General features: G+C 45.7%; 2 protein-coding genes across 2 annotated transcripts in view; both read left to right on the top strand.

The window, feature by feature from the left end:
* Window positions 1–17712, top strand: part of LOC126564457 (elongator complex protein 3) — a 244733-nt gene extending 227021 nt beyond the window's left edge. The window contains exon 4 of the mRNA XM_050221519.1: window positions 17701–17712. The gene's annotated coding sequence lies outside the window, so the exon portion shown is untranslated. The remainder of the gene's footprint in view (window positions 1–17700) is intronic.
* Window positions 1–19812, top strand: part of LOC126565072 (beta-1,4-galactosyltransferase 2) — a 183869-nt gene that overhangs the window by 50756 nt on the left and 113301 nt on the right. The window lies entirely within an intron of this gene.

Here is a 19812-nt window from a genome sequence, read left to right as displayed (position 1 = left end):
AAACTCGCTCAGGAGTATACACAGGTTCCCTAGACCCTTATTACGCGTAGTTGGCGTTATCCACTAGCACTAGGCTTCGTCGCTTCTGATCACAAAACCCATAGACGCAATAGGTCTAAAAGCAAGCAACCCAAGGGAAGCACCCAGCCAACTCCCTTGGCCAAACGAGACAGGTGATAAATGGGCGAAACATGCGAACCATAAACTACCATTAATAACTCGGTTCGCACACAGCCCGGTACAGCACCCGGACTGCTGGACTCGCAGGAACTCGCGCTACGGCGGCGCCTCGATTGTGTGCACCTGGGGCACGCTTCTTAAGCTTCCCGGGTCTGGCGGGGTCTGGCAGCTGGTGGATGCAATGGAAGAGGTGCGATTAATTTACACCTTGTTTGCCGGGATGGAACTACGTGCACTGGTTCCGGCACAGTGTACGCGTTTGTCGCGTGCGGTAAGACTATTTGATCCACATTTCTACGAGACCTTTCGATTGGCCCCATAATGTACGGATGTCGCTCCATAAACGGAAGATGCTGCTGCTTTACCTGTACTGTACCATCCAGACTGCTCATAATCAGCTACCCCGTTCAATGACAAACCGAAGTCCTGGTGTGAATTATAATCCGGTAGTAGAAGGGCGATTGCTTCTGCTGATGGTTTCGCGCTGGTCGAAAAAGAAAAAAAAAATCTTGCAAAAGTAATCGGTTTTGGCTGGGTCCCCGTGCACGGTAGGGTGCCTCCGGAAATAATCTTCCTCCCTGCTCGTAAATAGAGGATCCCGATGATAAATTGGCTATTGAGTCTGGGTACCTATCAGCTAAGAGGAATGGGAATAATTATGAGCATGTCATTACAGCTATTTATAGGATCGACTTACTGGACTGCTTGTGCATGATGATGGGACACGTTAGTGGGTTCGATGACTTCCCTGATCGGTGATCGAATCTGGTAGGACACAACCAATTTCTGATGCTGATTGCAGACATCTCACCAAGTTAGAGTATCATTTTGTATCGCGTTAACTCACGTGCGACACATGTTGCGTACGAATTGCAGACAAAATTTATCACTTCATTCTTGTGGAAATATGTTACTGTTTCTTAATTAGACCACCAAGACACCGAGTGGCAAGCACAGAGAGAGAAGGAGAGCGTGACTGTATTTCTTCATCATCTCCAAGCGGCTGACCAGTGCACGGATCTAGCCTAGCCTCACAGACTTTACTCTACATGCAGTACAGGTTTTATCCCAACCAGAAGGGAAAACGAAACCAAATGATAGCATAAAACATTGAAACAAAGCTAGTGAACCATAGCAAAAGCATCTAGAAATTGGAAACTGGGAGTGAAAGGTGCGTGCCTGGCTCCAACTCCAGGTGGCGTTAGGTGGCGAACTTTCGTGGCAAACATTTTGTCCAGGAATTTGTACAACAACTGTCACTGTACCCAGGGTTGGACTTGTTGGTTAAAGTGCTTGTGGATAGCGGATTGCGTGGTCAATTATTATTTCTGTGCTTCAGGTGTTTCCCTGCAGCAGCCTCGAACGCTGGAACACTTAACGTTGGGTTCCATTCGACAGCGACACCTTTTTTCTTGCGCTTTCCAGGCACGGACTGGGCGAGAGTAATTGAGACACGGCGTGTTTGGGTGAGCTGAGGATAACAACGCCGCGAGGAGCAGAGATCCGAATGCCGTGATCTCTAGTGGTGCAAAGAACCGCAATCGATCGTTTGTGATCATGAAGATAATGCGTAAAAGGTTGTTAAGAGTGGTGAGAAGAGGAAAATTTCTCGATCGCCCTTACAAACAACACACACACACACACGCTTTGGGCGCGATCGATCAAACAGTCAGCAGCTTTATCTGGTGAGGTGTCTGAAGGACAACACTTGGTTGGTTGCGTAAGAGCCTCGCGATCTGAATACCGAACTAAATGGAAGGTTTATTTGTACAGGATATAGGAGGTTTTTTAGGACTTTAGATGCCAAGATGCAATTTGTAGTATTACGAGCAGAGATCTAAGCTCCCCATGCTTCAAGATCGCAGTGCAAATCGAGCAGCAATTTTCCCCTAGCGAAACACTTGTGCTACCAATATCAACTTGGTTCTACTTTTTTTCCATCCCGGCAAAGGAAGTAAACAAAGTTCGCGAGGTGAGTCAGCAGCGTTCTATTGCCAATTACTCCACAGCCGCTAGACGCAATTTGGCGCAACCTGAGGAACCTACTCTCCCCCTACTATGATCCAGATTGTCTGGTGCGCACACACTCTGCGTATGTGCAAGGGCAATGTGCATTGGACTTTGATTTGCCGGGCGTTCTATAGGACCGCGGCGGCAGTTGCGATTCACTGTTGCGTTGCATTCGCGCACTGCTCTTGATTTGGATGATTTATGAGTGGCTGGTTGTGTTGTTTGGGGCCGGCATCCCCGCCATAGCCTCCCGGAGAGCTGTGTTGTGCAATGAGTTATGAGGTGAATTTATACAATACGAAATTGGCTCATAAGGAGTTTTGTAGTATCCAGCCACACCACTAATCCAGTTCCAGGGTGATATGTTTTCATTCTCCAACTTTAATTTCACTGGCGTCTTCTTGGGAATGAGGATTGAACCGTCGTATCGAAGTGGGCGAACGGGTGCTATCATCCGGGTTGATACAAGTTGATTCGTTTGCTCCCTTTTTCTCGTATAGCGGAAGCAACATTGTAACCCGGTGAATAGTGCAATGTGTTGCAAACATAGAAAGGCCACACGAGATGGTTGGATCGTACGTTTGAAGGAAAATATCAATTGGCTAGTGCCACCGGGCACAGGGTCCAACTGCTGCTAGGGTCAGCTAAGGGGTCACCGTGCCCAGCGTAGACGCTAACGGTGCGGCTCTAACCAAAACCATTCGTAAGCCCATCGAGGCAATCAGTCAGGCCTCAGAGTCCGTCAGTTTGAACGCCACGCAAAACCCACAATTATGGTCCAACACCGCAAAAGGGCGCATAAAATTGTTCCATCGAATGATCTCTGGACTCTGTTTCGGTGGCAAACTCTCGCTCTTGCTCTCTCTCTGGACAAAACCCATAAACTACGTATCGAACTATGTTGAACGGCACACACCGCGAAACGGCACACACCGCGAAACGGCACACAGCTGAGATTCGTACGGGTTGTGGGTCATATGAGCGACCGCTGGTTCGCGCTACCCAATGGTCAGCAATTTAGCGCATTCTTATCTCATTACAACCATTAAAATAATATAGGAAAATCACCTGTTGCTATTTCGCGGCAACCTCCTGGACGGTCGGGCAAATCGAAACCACTTGCAGAGAGGAAAATGAAGCGTGAAACAGGCATTACTATTTACGACTTTATTACTCTTTATCGAGTGCGCTCTGTCTGGGTCTACGTTTGATGCAGGGGTTTGTTTGCGCGGGATTCCTTGTGGATATCCACGGTAAGTGGATGTTGATTGGTTCCCGTACCTGCTGTTTCTGAAGCAGTAGTAGTAGCAGTCATCTCTATTCGATGAGTTATGGGAATGCTGGGGAGCCGTTGAGGTTCAATTACAGCAAATACAAACTGTGCACAACCTGCGCCTTAGCTGGGGTGTAGTAATGCAGCTAGTAAGGTGAGGTGATCTTGACTTTTGTTCTGGTCTCATATTCTCCGCTCCACCAATTATGGTGCTCATGGGGGTGTTTGTAATTGGAAGAATAAAAATAATAAATTGCCGAAATTGAAGGGCTCCTCTGGAGGTGTCTACCTCAAGGTTTTAATGAGCCGCTGTACGAGATGTCGCTTTAATCTGGTGGAAAACGTGGTTCTAGTGTTGGTGAAGTGTGGTTAAAATATCTCCCAAACAATGCGCTTGAAACAAAAGCATTAAAGAGACCGCTTTATTCGGTGTTCATTTGCATTTCAGTTCACTTCGGCTTGAAAAACGACCTCCACGAGTACCGTGTGCTGGCGTGTCTTACTGCCTCCGGGTGTACCACAAAACAAGTTAGTCTAACAAACTTCAATCAAAATAATAAACCCAAATAACAGTGCACGGAATCGATTCGTTTCGAGCCGATTGGAAAAAAATCGTGCGCCCGTGTGTCGTATCACCCACCGAAAAAAAAATCCTTACACACCGTACCGAAATGACAACGGCCATACAACAAACCATATTTATTCAAATTGAAGTGTAGACGAAGGGATACCGTCTAAAAAAAAATCTCATTCACAGCAAAACAAGTTCAAAAACTCATAAAGAGACTTTGCACACCCTTTACCTTCTCTCGGGACACTTTGTTAGGGTAGCTTGGTTTGAAGTTCGCGACTCGTACAGTCCAGTCCCGCGTACAACTAATCAACAGACCATTTCTCAACACTCGAACCACTATCGACAAACACCAACACTACGAAACTTTCAACCTCTTCACCGCCCTTTAACTGATTGCGTTTTGCGGGCAGCAAAAGGGTACCCTTTCTGGCCCTTCAAGTTCACCCGGAGAGATCTCTCCGGAGGGAGAGGCCTGGATTCTGGGTGCAAAAGCTAATAAAAATAATAACAATAATCAAACGGAGCCCCACACACACACGGGGGTAAAACTGCAACTGCAACCGGGGGTGTGTCTCCGGCGATGCGGCGATGCATGGCCCGCGGACACTCATTCGGCACGGTGTCGCGGTTTTTTTTCGGTGCCACCAATCAAACGCCATATTAAATGAGCGCAACATTAGGCATCATTAGCAGCAGCGAAAGGGAACCATACGGTCGTGTACGATTCCACCTGACTTTGTGTACTCCGGAAAGGGGGGAGGATGGAGTCGGTAAGGTCTGCAACGTGACAGAGGGCATGCATGTACGCCCCAATAAAATCCACCTGAACCTCTGTTTGTGCCCGTCGGCATCGTCGTCGTCGGCTTAACGTCCGTGTTATGTCCGCCTGATTCGCGTGAAGTAAGGGCAGTTTGTTTGGGGCGGGTCAGGAAACTGGGGTGAGTTTTCTATTAGCTCCAACAACGATTCCGACACGGTGGACGCGCCTGATCAAGCGCGAGTGCACCAGACACTTGTCCATGCGGGGCGTTACTGGATCGCGTATGGGGTTTCCGAGATGGGTGTAGTACGGGTTTCAAGTGAGAGGTTCATGTACCGTGTACCATTGCTCCATACATTTTCTCCATCTTCCACAGAGCCAGATAGTCCCGCATGTCAGCGAAATCATTTATGTATTAATTAAAAAAACAGCAAATCGGACCAACCTAAAAATCTGTGCCCGAGTGTCCGTGCGCCGCACAGCTGGAGGATGCAATCCGGTTCAACCGTTTGCTCCAGGAGTGACGTTTGTAAAAGCAAGCTAAAGGCCCAGTGCCCGTTTCGGAATTCATAAACACTCGATGCTTAGTGCGGCATCTAACCGACAGAGCCCGAAACGGAATCGTTTAAATAAATTGTTAAAAGTGCAATTATAATTACCATTATTATTGTACATATCATTACCCGGTGTGAGTACGGGCGCTCGCAACCATATTGTTATTATGATCCAGCTGGCAGCTCTTCGTGACCTATCCCCAGCTATCCTCCCTAGCGTAGTGGGGTGCTCCATCGGTGGCGCCATGGATGACTGGTGCGAGGCTGTGTGCATAATGCAGCCGTATGCAGCCAACGACGATGCCTTGGTGAGAGGCGCTAAGTGAAGTTATGGGAAATCTAGTTCTGGTGCGAACAAAAACGAAAGCGTTCGGGTGCGCATTAGGTAATTGCATCGCTAGACAAACGGCCGAGATATGCGCACTTTCAATTTCCGTAGGATTTGTTTGTATGATGTGGAGACTTGGTGGGTCATAAACAACGGTGTTGTAGTTTTACGATGTCAAATCGCTTCGTTAGTGTGTCTTTAACATTTTAAGGCATTATATCAAAGCTCCTCCAACGTTATAAAATAAAACGAGAAGCATATGTTGCGTGACTCCAAAAAGCCATTTTTGGCAATGTTGACAGACAAACTTCAGCTCAGTTTTGGCACTCAGATGCTCGTAAAAGCGTAATAAATATTCTAAAATAAACAAACCATAACGCCTCTCCGTTGAAGAAACCACCAGCTCAATCCACGCCGGAGAATCTCCAAATTTGTCTTCCAAAATAAAAACATTACCATGTGGCCGTTCATCCCACGTTCCGATATGTTTCCCTCCACCAACTGCTGTTCATCCAGCCCGGCGGATGATATTTTCATGAATTTTTGCAAGGTTGCTATCGAATCAGCAACACCAACAGCACCAAGCAGGGTGGCCAAAATGGGAATCTCGGTTTTTCTTTTGTAATTCCCACGCAGTGCCGCAGCCCAAGGGTCCCAACACCAACACCGGACGTGATTTCGTCATCTATCAAACTGTTGCAGAACCTTCCGACGCCGGACAATCCATATTGAATGGATTTCGTCAAAATAACGTCTTTTCTTCTTGGCAGCCTGCCAAGACGCCCAGGACACACCACCTCCATCGCCTTCCATGCCCAAAGCCCGCGATGTTTGACTGGTCGGGGATGTAATAATTACGGGGCTTGTATTGGGCACCTTCGACCCGAACCGAGGCTACACGAGAGAACGGATCAATGAAGCCTCTGCTGTTGTGTATCGACAATACCGAGAGCCCTTATTTCTGTCCAGTGCTCGAAAGGTAGGAGTGAAGCGGCGGCATGTTCGCGTGTCAGTTTAATTGAATCGAATTGATTGTTTGGGGTTGTAATTATGTCGGGTACGGGTGTACCGGTGTACCGATCGAACATGATCGGTGGCGGAACCGTACGCACACAAACACATGCATGCGTGCAGGCGTGCATAATTTGCCTTCAATGGGGTTTTTTTCTTCGACTGTTCGGACGTTCTGATTTCGTGTGGTGAAACTTTTGACGGGCGGTGTCATAACTGATACCTTCTCGTATGCTTGGTGCCTCCGGGATCCTTTCGGCCCTCGTTGATACCTTCGGACCTTTGGTAATGGTGCAGTATGGGGTCTAATTTTTCGGTCACTTTCGGTTTTTTTTCTTCTCTTCAGCTGGGTTGTCACGCTGCTGTTTGGGAGGCATTGTGGACCCAGCATTACATCACCCACGTTGATTTCGGCAGTGGCGCTTTGGGGGAGCTCGATGGAAAGTGTTCGATACAGGGAGTTGGAACGGAAATGGTTTGAAATGTTCACTTTCATTTTTTCGAAGAACAAAGTAATGGTTTGGGTTTGGGAAGGTGGAGGTCACGGTGATAGTTGACATCGTACGAAGTTGGATTAGGCTACTGATGGTTGTCGATTAAGACGTGCTTGGGAAGATATACAATCAAAGACAGTATATGAAGTAGCAAGATTAGTTATTAATCAAAACATTCGCTTGAACTGCTCAAGGACTTGGACGTATTCAACCTAAGCAGTATCAGCATACCAGAGTTGGAACTCAAAACGCCACACCACGATGACTGTAATGCACCCTGCAGATAGGTAAACAAATAAATCTCATCTCTGGCACGTTCTCATCCATGGCGACCTCACCGGCGGCTACGTCTAACAAGCTCGGTCCTGTAGCTCCAGTGCCAGTGCCAGGTTGCACCGAGGTCGCAGGTTAACTAGAAGCACAGTGCGATATTTCACGCTATGCCAATTTAAATTACTTCCAATGGGCGCCAAAACGGATGAACCAATCCGAACGAATAAACGGGTAAAAGCGAACGAATCGTCGAAAGAACCTGACCTTTCGCCATTGACAGTGGAGAACCGGTGGGGGCAAACACGTGCGTCGTCGCTATAGGAACATGATCACACGCTTAGCAAGCTCTTGTCAGAATATACACCAGAACCAGTAATACCCGTACGATACGAAAGCGACACCCGACCTGTGGTGGAATCTCGGGAGACCTCACGAACTTCGGAGGCAACCTCACCGCACACCCGACGGAGTGTACTAGGAAGTACTATTTATCACCACCACTCGTGACCAAATACACACACACACACACATTAACCCGACAAATGCGCTGACCCAAGTCATCCGTGTCTCGAACATGTCCACGGGTCACGGAAGCGCGTCCACTGTGTGACCAACCAGATATAGATCTTCTGACAGGAAGACAGAGGCACACACACAAACCGATCGTATTAGGCGTAAAAGATTGCAAATGGGTGGACTTATTTATTGATCAGCAGCAGCATCAGGCACCGGAGCACGATCAACCGCCGGCTGCCGGTGTAGTCAAATGAGAAGATTCACCAAACCTGAGGCGCGCGCGAATGTGTCACTGCGGGTGCAGTTGCACCGGCGTGGCCAGTACGAAAGCGTCAAACTTCGCTCCAAACTGAATCGTGCCCATCATTAACACGCCAAGCTCGGGAACCTAGGCGGGTGTACGGCGGGAAAGTCGTGCAGATCGCAATCTCGGAAGTTGCCGCTGCTTTGTTCCTACCAGCTTTGGGTTGGAATCAATAATTGATGGTAGTGCACCTCGTAGTGGTAGTGGGATGGAACGCATCTCGTCTTGGTAGAAGAGTCTCTGACAACTTGGGTAATGAAAATTAAGGTCTAAATGGTGAAGACTCTTGGTTTTTGTGTTGTGCAGCTGGATCGCTTGCATCATGAGAAATGGATGCACTGTGAGACGATGTGCAGTGGCGTAATGCAATGGTTTTGGTTGGTCCACAGAGTCCATCCTAGTAGAGGGGTTTTCTGGGGAGATTTTGAGGATTTTGACAAATTTCACAAAATTGTAAAATATTTTTGAACTAAGGCAAGAAGACTTAGGTAATCTTGTAAGTAAATTGTGGGATTATTAGTGATGAATTGTTGAAAATGTTGATGATCTATAAGAAAACCCTACAGTTATGATCGCACTCATTTATTGTATGCCTCAGTTTCTCACTCGCTGCCCCACAGCTTTCCTTCCTCTCCATTAGGGACCAATAATTATAGGCGCATCGTACATCAGAAGGACCTCCCCGCTTTTGGACGGCCAAGCGTTCGTGCCAGCAAACGATTGCATTGGGATGGAAATTGCGACCGAAATCGATTGATATTCTAATTGATTTTACCTCCCAACCCAACCGTCGACGATCGTCGTGGGTGATCCAGCCATCAACCGCACATTGCACATTGAGATTCAAATTTAAAGCCATAAAACATAATAGCTTCGGCGAGCTAGGGAAAACAACCCACCAAGTACTCATTTACTGAAGAGCCGATGTTTTCGCCGTTTGTTCCCATCGTTCCCATCGAATCCATTGAGGGTGTGTATGTATGTACTTCGCGCGTGAAAACGCTAATCGAATAAATGCCGTCAAGTGTTGGTACACTTCATAAGTTCGATTCGTGTGCGTATAATAGCAGACGCACGCCGTTTAGTGCGCTGTTCGACAAGAACTACATGGGCAGGGCGCGAGGGAAGCAATATTTTAAGACGTGCAAATGAAATCGCGGATACCGGGTCGGCTGACCAGATCCAGACAACAGCCGACAATGTACAATGTTTTAATGAATCGCTCGCAGCAGCAGCAGCGCCAGCCAAGTGAGGCTACGGTTGGCCATGGCAATGGACATGCCGCAGTTGCTCCGGTGCAGTTAGTACAGGGACACCTGCCGGACGGTGTTGTGCCGTGTGTGTGTGTGTGTGTATGGAGTTTTGTCGCCTGTTGGCATGACCACACCCTTTCGCTGTTTTTTTTTTACGGATGAAGCAAACGCAAGCGAATGCGAAAAGCCTCTCATAGGTCTGCGGACTGATTTTGCGACCATTAATTTAACTGTGCGCAATGTGAGTAGCTTGCGGATCTTGTCTACGATCGCTGTGTAGTTCGATTGGAGGATGGGGAGGGTACGGTGCGCGAAATCGTGCGCCACATTTGATTAATTACAAACTGTTAGCGAAGGAATAGTGCTCCGGGGGCACTTTTGGACGGTAAGGTGTCGATGGAGGCTTTCTTTCCTGCCCATAAAACACTATCAACCTGTGTGTATGTGCCATGTAGCTCCCCCCTCGTGCAGGATACAGCCGGGAGGAGATCGAATCTGTCACCGGTAACTAGACTCATTTGCGCCTTGGACCCAGGTAGGAGAAAGAACCCGCGAGCTTTATCCCATAGATCACCGGGCTTTTGATGGATTTTCAAAACCGCAAACTTGATCGCTCGTGCTGTCTGGTCTGGTTATCTTTTATTGGTTTTATTTACATAAGAAGTTATTAATTATTGTGGTCTGATTGGTACGGAGTGTCCACCTCCCTGCCCGGAAACACGTTGGTTCGGTAAGCTTGGGCGGTGCTTTATGCTGTCCCTGATCGCTGGCGTTAATTTTAATCGTTGTTTTATGGGCTCAGGATCAGGCACAGATCCTATTTTATTGGAGTGTTTTTGTTTTCACCCTACAGTGCAAGACCAGTTCCGGGAAGGTGGTGTGTAGCACTATCAGCTGGTGCAGTTGATGAATTGCACTTGTTCCGCATGGCCACGAGGGCCGGTGCACCTTGACGAAAGATCGTGCACATTCCACAGTAAGGCTAGCTAGATTTGGCTGTATGTTGTTGTGATTTATGGCAAACGGTTATGCAGATAATACGATGTTTATTTTAGATGTTTGATTTATGAAAGAGGCATAATGGTTTTTGAGATATCTTTGAAGATTACAATGTAGCCAGCGTGATTAAACTAGAGCGGGATTTGTTTTTGACTCAGTAAAACAGTTTTAAGATTAACCTCCTTTTCGTTTATTCGATACGATAAACGTCCTAGTTTTCTTTCACACTACAACCTCCGAATTTCTTGGATTGATGAGTCCATTTGGGGGTCATTGGTACCATCAATACTATTGCTTGAGTATTCCACACTCTCAAGATCAAGGTTTGGACAGCATTTGGTCATCAAGTTTGTCAAAATAGCATCGTTTTCTGCAGTGTTCTTCTTAGATCACAACATCATCTCTGAACAATGGAGTGATCGAACAATATTTAAGGACGATCTTGAACCTAACACGTCAAACTACTTTCATCGACTGAATACAATGCGAAAAACAAAGTTCATTTCAATCTAATAATATTTTACTTACATTTCAAATCAAACTCCTAAATTTATGCAACCACTCGACAGCAGGCTCTCACTAAATGCCATTTATTTATTGCTTCTTCAATATTCGTTCCATCGTGCAGTCACACACTGTTGTGAATTCAATTTGTTCACTTCCTTGTCGCCGGGCCATATTTCAGCTTTACGTTGATTAATCGGCTTACACAGTTTAATTGATTCTCCTTCCAGCCCCCAAAAAACCCACACGTCCAACGCCAGCGTACCAGCCAGTTCGGATGAATCACATCACCTGACAGAAATCAATTGAACTCTCTGAGTCGGTTGTCTTGTGCGAACTCCACCTCTTACATACGTACGGACGGATGGGTTCAGGCTGATGTTCGTCAGCCATAAGTACCATAAGTTCAGCTCTCATTTTTTTCTGCACGGCAACCTACACGTAAGGAAGGGTTGCCCCGATTCGATACGGGGCACGAAACAACAATAAAGCAGCTAGAGCTGGTGCTTAATCCCACTACCCAGGGAACAAACATGATAATTTACCGCTAATAATAAACAAATATGCTAACACTTACTCTCCACATACGATGCCGTACGGCGTCGTGTATGATTGACTTGTCTCGTTTCTGAGCAACGAACCCCGTGTTGCTTTCTGCTCTTGCTGCGCTTTGGAGGAGTTTCTTTGATTCCAAGCATCCAAAAGAACGACAGCCAGTTATCGAGCCAAGGGCCAACAACTCAACACCAAATTGCTGGCAAAAAGCGTTCCACCCGATCACAACACACCGCAAATCTCATAAACTACCTAATCCACTAAATAATTCATCGCGCTATGACTAAGCGGGGCTCGTGGCTCGTGGTAATGTATGCGCACTTTCGGCTGCCAGTCGACGCGGCACAAAAGTCGGGCGCATTATATTCTAATTTTAACATTTTCCAATATGGCCCCCGAATGCGTCCGTCCGTCCGCTAAACGCCGTTTAAACGGCATCACACTTCCAGGACAGTGTGCAAGCCCTGCCGGAGACCGAAGTGCTTCTGCGGTGCCGAGCTGAGTGTTGTGCGATCTGCAACTCGCGATCGGCAATTGTTCGCCGTATGGAATGGGTTTTGCGTTACAGCGGGCACACCGAAATGTTACAGGTGTAAGAGCAAAAAAAAAAGGCTTTATTCTTGCTCCGTTTATGTGCTTTGATTTATCGATCGATCGATGCCCGAAAGGCGGGAATGAGTAATGCAAAGTAGAAACGAGTTTTTTTTGTTGTTGCGGCTGTTGTGAGTGTGTTTTTATTGCAATATTTTGTGCTGTTGCAGTTGCAGTGTTATGTTTGCGCGATTTCGTGCTTGATTCATTCATTTTTTTTTCTTCTCTCCAGTATATCCCAACACTCTTGGTGAAGGCGTTCGGTGTAGATGGTGTACTGAAGCCTCGATTGGTGAGTGGAAATTAAACAGAACACAATATTGTCCCCTTTCGTTTAGACGTGGCGAGTGGGATGATTTTGGAAAACAATGTGCCACGTGTCGCGATCGATCCGTGTCCATTGTCGTTCACAATAATCTATCTGGAGCAAGCTCTCAAGTGTTGCATCCTTCGGGGAGGTCCTCGTTATGATGGAATATGTCTATGAATTATGCTACAAGGCAGGGCAACAGGAAGCGAAAAGAAGGGATGGGAAAAGGGCAAAAGCAACGAACAACATACTGCAAACACCGACCCAATAAAATCTGTACCATCGTGAATTAGGAGCCGACATGTTTGCCCGTGGTGTGCCGTGAAGTTTTCCACTGCAGAAAACGCTGCTTTCCTGCTGATCTCATTTCGCTTCCGTCTGGCTCGAGGGGGAGCGTAGCGTAGAGCGACGGGGGAAACACATTTTCGGCACGGTGGCATGGAATAATTTATGCTAATTTTGCAGTTGCAGTTTTTTGTTTCTCGTTTTTGTTTTTTGCTTTCTGGCCTGCGATGTTCTGGCCCGGGACCATCGCGAATTAAATGCGACACGAACGCGAATCGATCTTTCTCCGATGCACCACTAGTGAGCGCTCGCAGCGCTCCAAGTGCGCTACTTGTTTTGCATCGAATTATCATTTTCCAGGCCCCACGGTGGCATGGCTAGTGATCGTGATTTATGTGTGGCACAGTTTTGTTTGTTTTTTTTTTTGGTTTTGGCTTGCACTAGAACAGTGTTTAGGGTAAAGCACATTTTTGTTTGTTTTTATTTATAGGTTTAGGTTGGTTTCATCAGATGGATGTGTTTAGCCTTGGTAGGTTAGATTTGAAATCGGAGCGATAAGATCATTATTTCGTACCTGTAAGCTTCCTTCACCGAAAGGTATCGTTAGTGTGCAAAAACATCCACCAGGAGCTTTTCGAATGGATGTCGAAATGTTTGCCCTGTTATTCACCATTACAGTGGGAGAATTTTGTATAGGCGAGTGGTAGTTTTTCTGTAAGCTGTTATCCTTCTTGTATGATAAGTACTTCTATATAAATAATATAAATCCGGGTAGGAGGAACTACGTCAGTAAGAGTTTCCCTTGGTTTCGGAAACAAGCTCAAGAATTTTAAGAAAGTTTAACATAAATTCACAAAAAATTAATCATGAAATACTAGAATTAAAATGCTTTGAAGGGCTCACTGTAAAGTGCGATCTGGTATTTAGAAGAGCAAATGCTTGTCCTGGCTCTTATGGAAAATCTTAAGCAAAGAATAGTGTTACAAGCCACAGGGACTTATCCTCTGTTTATCTTTTCACCTTCACCTAGTACAGTATAGCACAACATAATTCCAGTTCCATCAGGAAGATTACAATCGTGTCCCTACCCCCAAGGACTCATAATGAGCTCAAAAATCGAACCCAACTTTGATTAATGATTCCGGAGCTTCAGTCCCGCTTCTCGCGGTTCGATTGCTGATCACGATCATTCTATGAAATGCACATCTCATTACATGGTCCTACCCCAAAACCGAGTGTGTCCCTTCCGGATATTAAGCTACTGGTTCGAAGTTGGGCACATAACCGTACACACACACACTGTTTGTTTCTACGTGGGCGGTCAACCGGTTGCACATCGCGGAAATTGACGGTGATTGTTGCATCATTAGGCAAAGTCGCATTTGGAACCGAACGTCCACCGGCGTCCAACTCATCCCGCTTGCAACGACGGTGGAGACATTGGCGCACGGTTGAGGTTAGGCGCGTTCGATGAAATTAATGTTTTCATCACTTTCATTTTTCTACTCTTTCGGGCACTGGGTCTGCCTGCCGCAAAACCGCCAATATGCGTGCTTCGCGAGCCGTCCAAAGGAGAAAGGGAAGCATGCGCCCAGCGGTGAGTGATTTATGCTGCCAGGGCGGTACTTTACCGTGAAATTACCGTCGCGAGTATTGTTGTTGTCTTCGCAGTGGTCGGGCGAAATTACGCCGGGTGTCCATTTCTGGCCCCAACGTTGCCGGGACAGGGGCGATTTGTTTTTCGGCATCCGCCCAGCGCCAACCTTTAAGGTTTCGGGGAACCGGGCGGAACCGACCCGGTTCGACATTCGACATTACCCGCCATTCGTCGAACTCTCGTACACCACCACGGCAAGTTGTCCTTTTTTTTGTTGTTGCTTTTGTTCCGTACTGTGCAAATTAAACAGCACTGACCCTTATGCTCATAAATCAAGCATTTGCCCACAATCGTCCCTCACTGCTCAACTCTTCTGTCCACCACTTCAAAACACAACGATGGAGGAAAGTGTGCTTTCTTGCTGGGGTCACTTTTGGGGTTTGGTGGATAGTTTTTGCGCTTGTTTTTTCGTATTTCGTATTTTGGGTGGAACCGGTGGCGTTGAAATGTCAGCCTTCCCACCAGGATAGGTGGTGAGAGTGGATGCAGTTTTGTTTTTTTTTTTTTACTTTTATTTTCTTCAACATGTTTAAGGTGTGTCTTTTTGCACAAAAAAACTCATACACACTCAAACACTCAAAGTAGCACAATATCGGACGCAAGAAAAAATCAAAAAACAAATGATGATGACCACGGCTCGGTTCGGAGTCGACCGTCGGCCGTGACGAAGGCGCTGCAGGCGACGATTTAACGCGTTGCTGAAATTTTCCTTCACCACAGGGAGGGTGTGCTTTTCCATGCCTTTTAGCTTGCTGTTTTGCAAGGCAATCTTTCGTGGTGATTGATTTAAAAAATCATCATCTTGTAAGCTACGTGAAGAGAAATCACTTAATCATATGATACGGAAAGAAATTTTGCTCTCGTTTTGTGTGTGTTTGTGTGGGTGTATGTGTGTATTTGGCATGGGTTTCTTATGTGGTATTTAAAGAAACAATTATTGATCCTTTAGGGAAAGTGATTGAGTTTTTGTACACAACACCATATCGATTGATGACTAAAGATTGAAAGATTTTTTCGTCTTAGGCATTAAATTTTTTCATCTTTTTTCCTTCCTGAAGAAAGGTTTTCAAACACAACACCACAAAAACAAAAGGGTAGTAAACAGAGGAATTACTTTGGTAATATGTACTTAATACATCAAGGAGCTCCAGTTAAGCTCCTTGTGTCTTAGCAGTAGATAACGTCTGTGAAAGATCGATGGAAATTAATGATGATAGAATGATTTGCACAGGAATTTTCACAGCAATATTGGGTGTTTGTATTGTTTTGACGTCCATTCTTCGTGTCAACAGTCTATCAGCCAAAAAAATAGCCACCATGAGACTCCAGGTGATTACAGAAGAAGAGCATCATTTAGACGAAGTTTTGATTTTAAGGACTTTGAATAGAATTCCCTTCATCAGAGAATCGGGTACAATAATTTCGTTACCAGAACTAAGGAGCTGATCCTTCAAATTTGTAAAGACACCCAACGTAACATGATTCTTGTTTTTAATTTTATTTTACTACCTTATGGCCTTGAATAGAGACTCTTGTGCAGAAGGTTCGACAATGACTGGAATTTGTTTAGAACATTCCATGTACTTTATTGCACAATCTCTTATACATATATTCAAAACATTCAACTCTTGAAGATTAAAACTCTTGAAGATTAACTCTTGAAGATTAAAAATAACTAAAAAAAACCTTTCAATCCTGCAATCTTTAGCCAATCATAAAAAATCTTCCACATAACTACGAGATAAAACCACACGCAGGACAACGTAAAACCTCGCTCTCATTTTGTGCTCTCATCAATCCACCAAAATAGCTGAAAAGCGCACTCAGCACGCATTCACCAGTACCAGGCGTTCATAACTCTTAGGCAACAACACGCTCGTCCATGCCAAAAATTCCAACCGGCATTAGGTCCCGGCATCAAAACAACGAAAATTACACACAGCCAGCCCGAACAAACGCAGCTCGTCTTCCGAGTGTGACGTTTTTCCGCGCAGTCGCGTACTTTTTCTTTTCTTATTGCGAAACCCACCCCCGGATCGGCCGAGAATGCGCACAAGGCCGGTGTGTGTATGTTTCGTTGCTCCTGCACGAATTTCCCCCTTCAGAACGGGCGGAGGAGACAATGTCCTTGCAGCACGTTGAACCTGTATGTGTCGTACAATCGGTTCGTATCAGCTGTGTTGTGTTGTGTGACGGCAACGTAGCCACTTGAGCTACCGGCTCGTGCTCCTAGTCGCCTGGTACAGTAAGGCGCCAAAATTCCCGCTGCTAAAAGAATCACTTCCAAGGCAGCCAAGCGCAAGGACTTTCGCTGCAAGAAGCTAGAGCGTCCGGAGCCTTAGACCATCGGTGTAGTGCAGTTCTGATAAAGGTTGGAGCTACTTTTTTTTTAAATTGATGATGAACGAAAAGAAGCACATCTTAAGATTTTGGGAGAAATTGACCGACCCTTCATCCTTCGTTCCAATTCCTCCAATTTTGTTGGAGGGCCTACTCGCAGCTTCAACGCGCATCGATGCATTCAGTCAACCATGACGAAATTGCTTCGAATTCGGCTCTCGGGATACCCCGGGAAAAAGGGTACACACTCGCGCCAAAAACAGGATGCGTTCGTATCGGTGGTCGCGAACTTCGGCCCACCGATGCGATGCATCCTGTTGCACTGTATGCGTTTGTGTGTGTGTGTGGATGAATTGCATTCTGTGTGTGTATTTTTTTTTCTCGATACCGTGTGTCCCGAGCACATATTCGGGACATTCGGGATCGATTTTGGTGGATGTGTATTGAGGCCGCGTTCGCCTCGTAGTTGCGGATGCTGCGCGCGCTTTTTCGCCGTTCGGTGAGCATTTATTGTGCATGTGTACACAAAAATGCACATGTATGTAGAGAAAAGGGCATGTGTACTATTTCTGGAACCAATTTTAAGGACACAAAATTGCAATTCTGAGGAAGGGAAAAGTTAAATAAAAAAATCATAATAATCCACCTTTGCCATCAGGCCCTTTCGAAAGCTTTCTTCTACAAAAAAAATGTTGCAAAAAAGTGCATAAAAAATAGATTGGTTTGGCTTCCAAAACGGTCAGAAAAGCAAAGCAAAGATTTGATCCACCAACTTCCCGTTGAGCTGAAGCTACCTGCACGAAAACGGAACAAACACGCAAACACATCCGGAACCATTTTTTGTACGCAGTCCTAACATCGGAAGGAACTCTGCACCTTTTGTGGCTGATGCAGCACCCGGTGATGAACACCACATTGATCGATTGCAGAGAAGAAACGAATCAATTATGGGTTGTGCCGGAACTTCCTTCTTTCTTGCAACCATTTTTCTGTGTTCAGGTTTTGTGTGTGGTCACGACACACGAGAGACCCGATCGAAAACTGTCCTTTCTAATGCTCGGTATTAGAGCTTTAAATCCTTTGTTATCTGGTTGTAATTGATGGCACCTTCGATTCGGGGTACGGTTCCTCGATTCCTTACACTAACTCGTTCAAGGAACAGGGTAAGCCGTGGTGCAGATGAACGGCAAATGGTCAGGTTGCAAGTTAGCATGTTTTTTTTAAAGCGTAAAGAAAATCCTTTTCTAGCAGGACATCCGATCCGAGAAAGGCTTATGGTGAGGTTAAGCTGGGTTTTACACTGGAAGTAGCAATTTAGCAGAAAGATTAATCTGATTATCTTGTGTCGTTTGTGAGTGTAAAGTTTTTTGGAACATTATTTTGTTTCAGCTTGTTCGAAAAATAGTTTTTCTGGATATCAGCATCAAGAATTACTCATCGTCTAGAATAATCTGGCTATGCATAATGCCGTCTACGACACGGTACACAGCAAAGATCTTTTTACGGAAGCTTCATGAGTACAAGTCTTTTGCTTAAACTTGACAGCATCAAGAATTTCCTTGCTGTCCAGTCTTTTTTGGCTGTTTGAGAACTTCAAGAGCTCCCTCAAGCTAAGCTTTGGGGCCGGAATACTATAACATATAGCGATAGGTCTCTGCTCAGATGCGTTCTTGGCTGGATACACTGAAGATACTAGATCTATGACGTCCAGAAAATATTTCAACTTTCTTTTGCCTTAAAAGTTGGATACAAGGTAAGCTACGAGGAAGACTTTAGATATCCAGGATGTCTCAATAGTTTGTAATCCACTTTATAGTCGTCTTCCATTCAGACCCTGTCTTATTGAAGTTCTGATCCATGGAGCCAACGTTTGAAGCAATGAAGTCACAAAGTGTTTGAGTTTCTACCAACAATTCTGCTCTACTTAGATTCGAGCTGATAGTGAACCGTTCAACATAGATTCTGCACTGTTATGATCTGTGTTACTCCAAATCAAGTTATAACTTAGTCAAATTCTCTCGACACAATCAACGTTGGCTAGGAATTGCTTAGATGTAAACGTTAATCCAACTGCAAGTGCTCCATTTTGTCACATATTTCAACATTTAGTGACAGTCGCAAAAAAAAAACACTGCAGCTGGTCCAAATACTACGCAAACTCAATCCAGGTTCTGCACAACTCGAACAACAACACTGAACAATTAAAAGGCCCAATCTCGTAAAGATGCCGTTTCATCAGTCGAGCACCAACCAGCGTACGATATAAATTATACTAAATCTGACACATTACGAGTTGATTTGGTTTTGGTTGCATTTTGTTTAGTTATTTATTTATCGCCCTGTGTGGCACGTGGTGGCACCGTAGCGTTGTGCCTTTTAACCGTGACATGCACCAGCATTCCTCGCTTCGAACCGTATCGAAAATGGCCGTCAACCTTCCAGTTATTGCAGAAATTGTGCACGGAACGTGTCGGACCGGGTGCACACCGATGGTAGCACGTGAGCATTAGTTTGTTGAATGTTTTGTTTACTCTACAACGTTTGTGTGTTGTGGGCAAGTCGTTTCAGAAAAAATTACAAAATCATTACACTACTACCGATCCCCACCAGAGACGCTTTGAGCATTCGTAAGGAATCGAACACCCGGGAGCAATTTATCGCCTTCGGTCCACACCGCATCTGTTCGTGTTCGCTGTGACAACGAGCTGGAAAAATTGGGGCCGGTGTTACCATCACTTAAACCACGGTACCACCGGGAAACCGTGGTAGAAATAAATCGGCCGATTATCGATCGACTATCGACGGGAGAGGAAACACGGCAAGATTAGGATCGATACTGGGGCGAGAGTGATCTTTATTTTTAGGAAAACCGGGTACAGAAAAAGGAAACACTTGGATCCTACGGAATGTGTTAGCTGCGTTTGGGCCGGAAAAATTGTACGGTGGGTGTTCATAAATTTCATATTTAATTGACCCACGTAAGCTTTGGTTAATTTGGCCCGATCGGTGCGGCAAAGAGCCTTGTTACTGACGAGCAATTA

This window comes from Anopheles maculipalpis, chromosome 3RL (genome assembly GCF_943734695.1).
Source record: "Anopheles maculipalpis chromosome 3RL, idAnoMacuDA_375_x, whole genome shotgun sequence".
NCBI lineage: Eukaryota > Metazoa > Arthropoda > Insecta > Diptera > Culicidae > Anopheles > Anopheles maculipalpis.
This window is presented reverse-complemented; position numbering and strand designations above follow the sequence as displayed.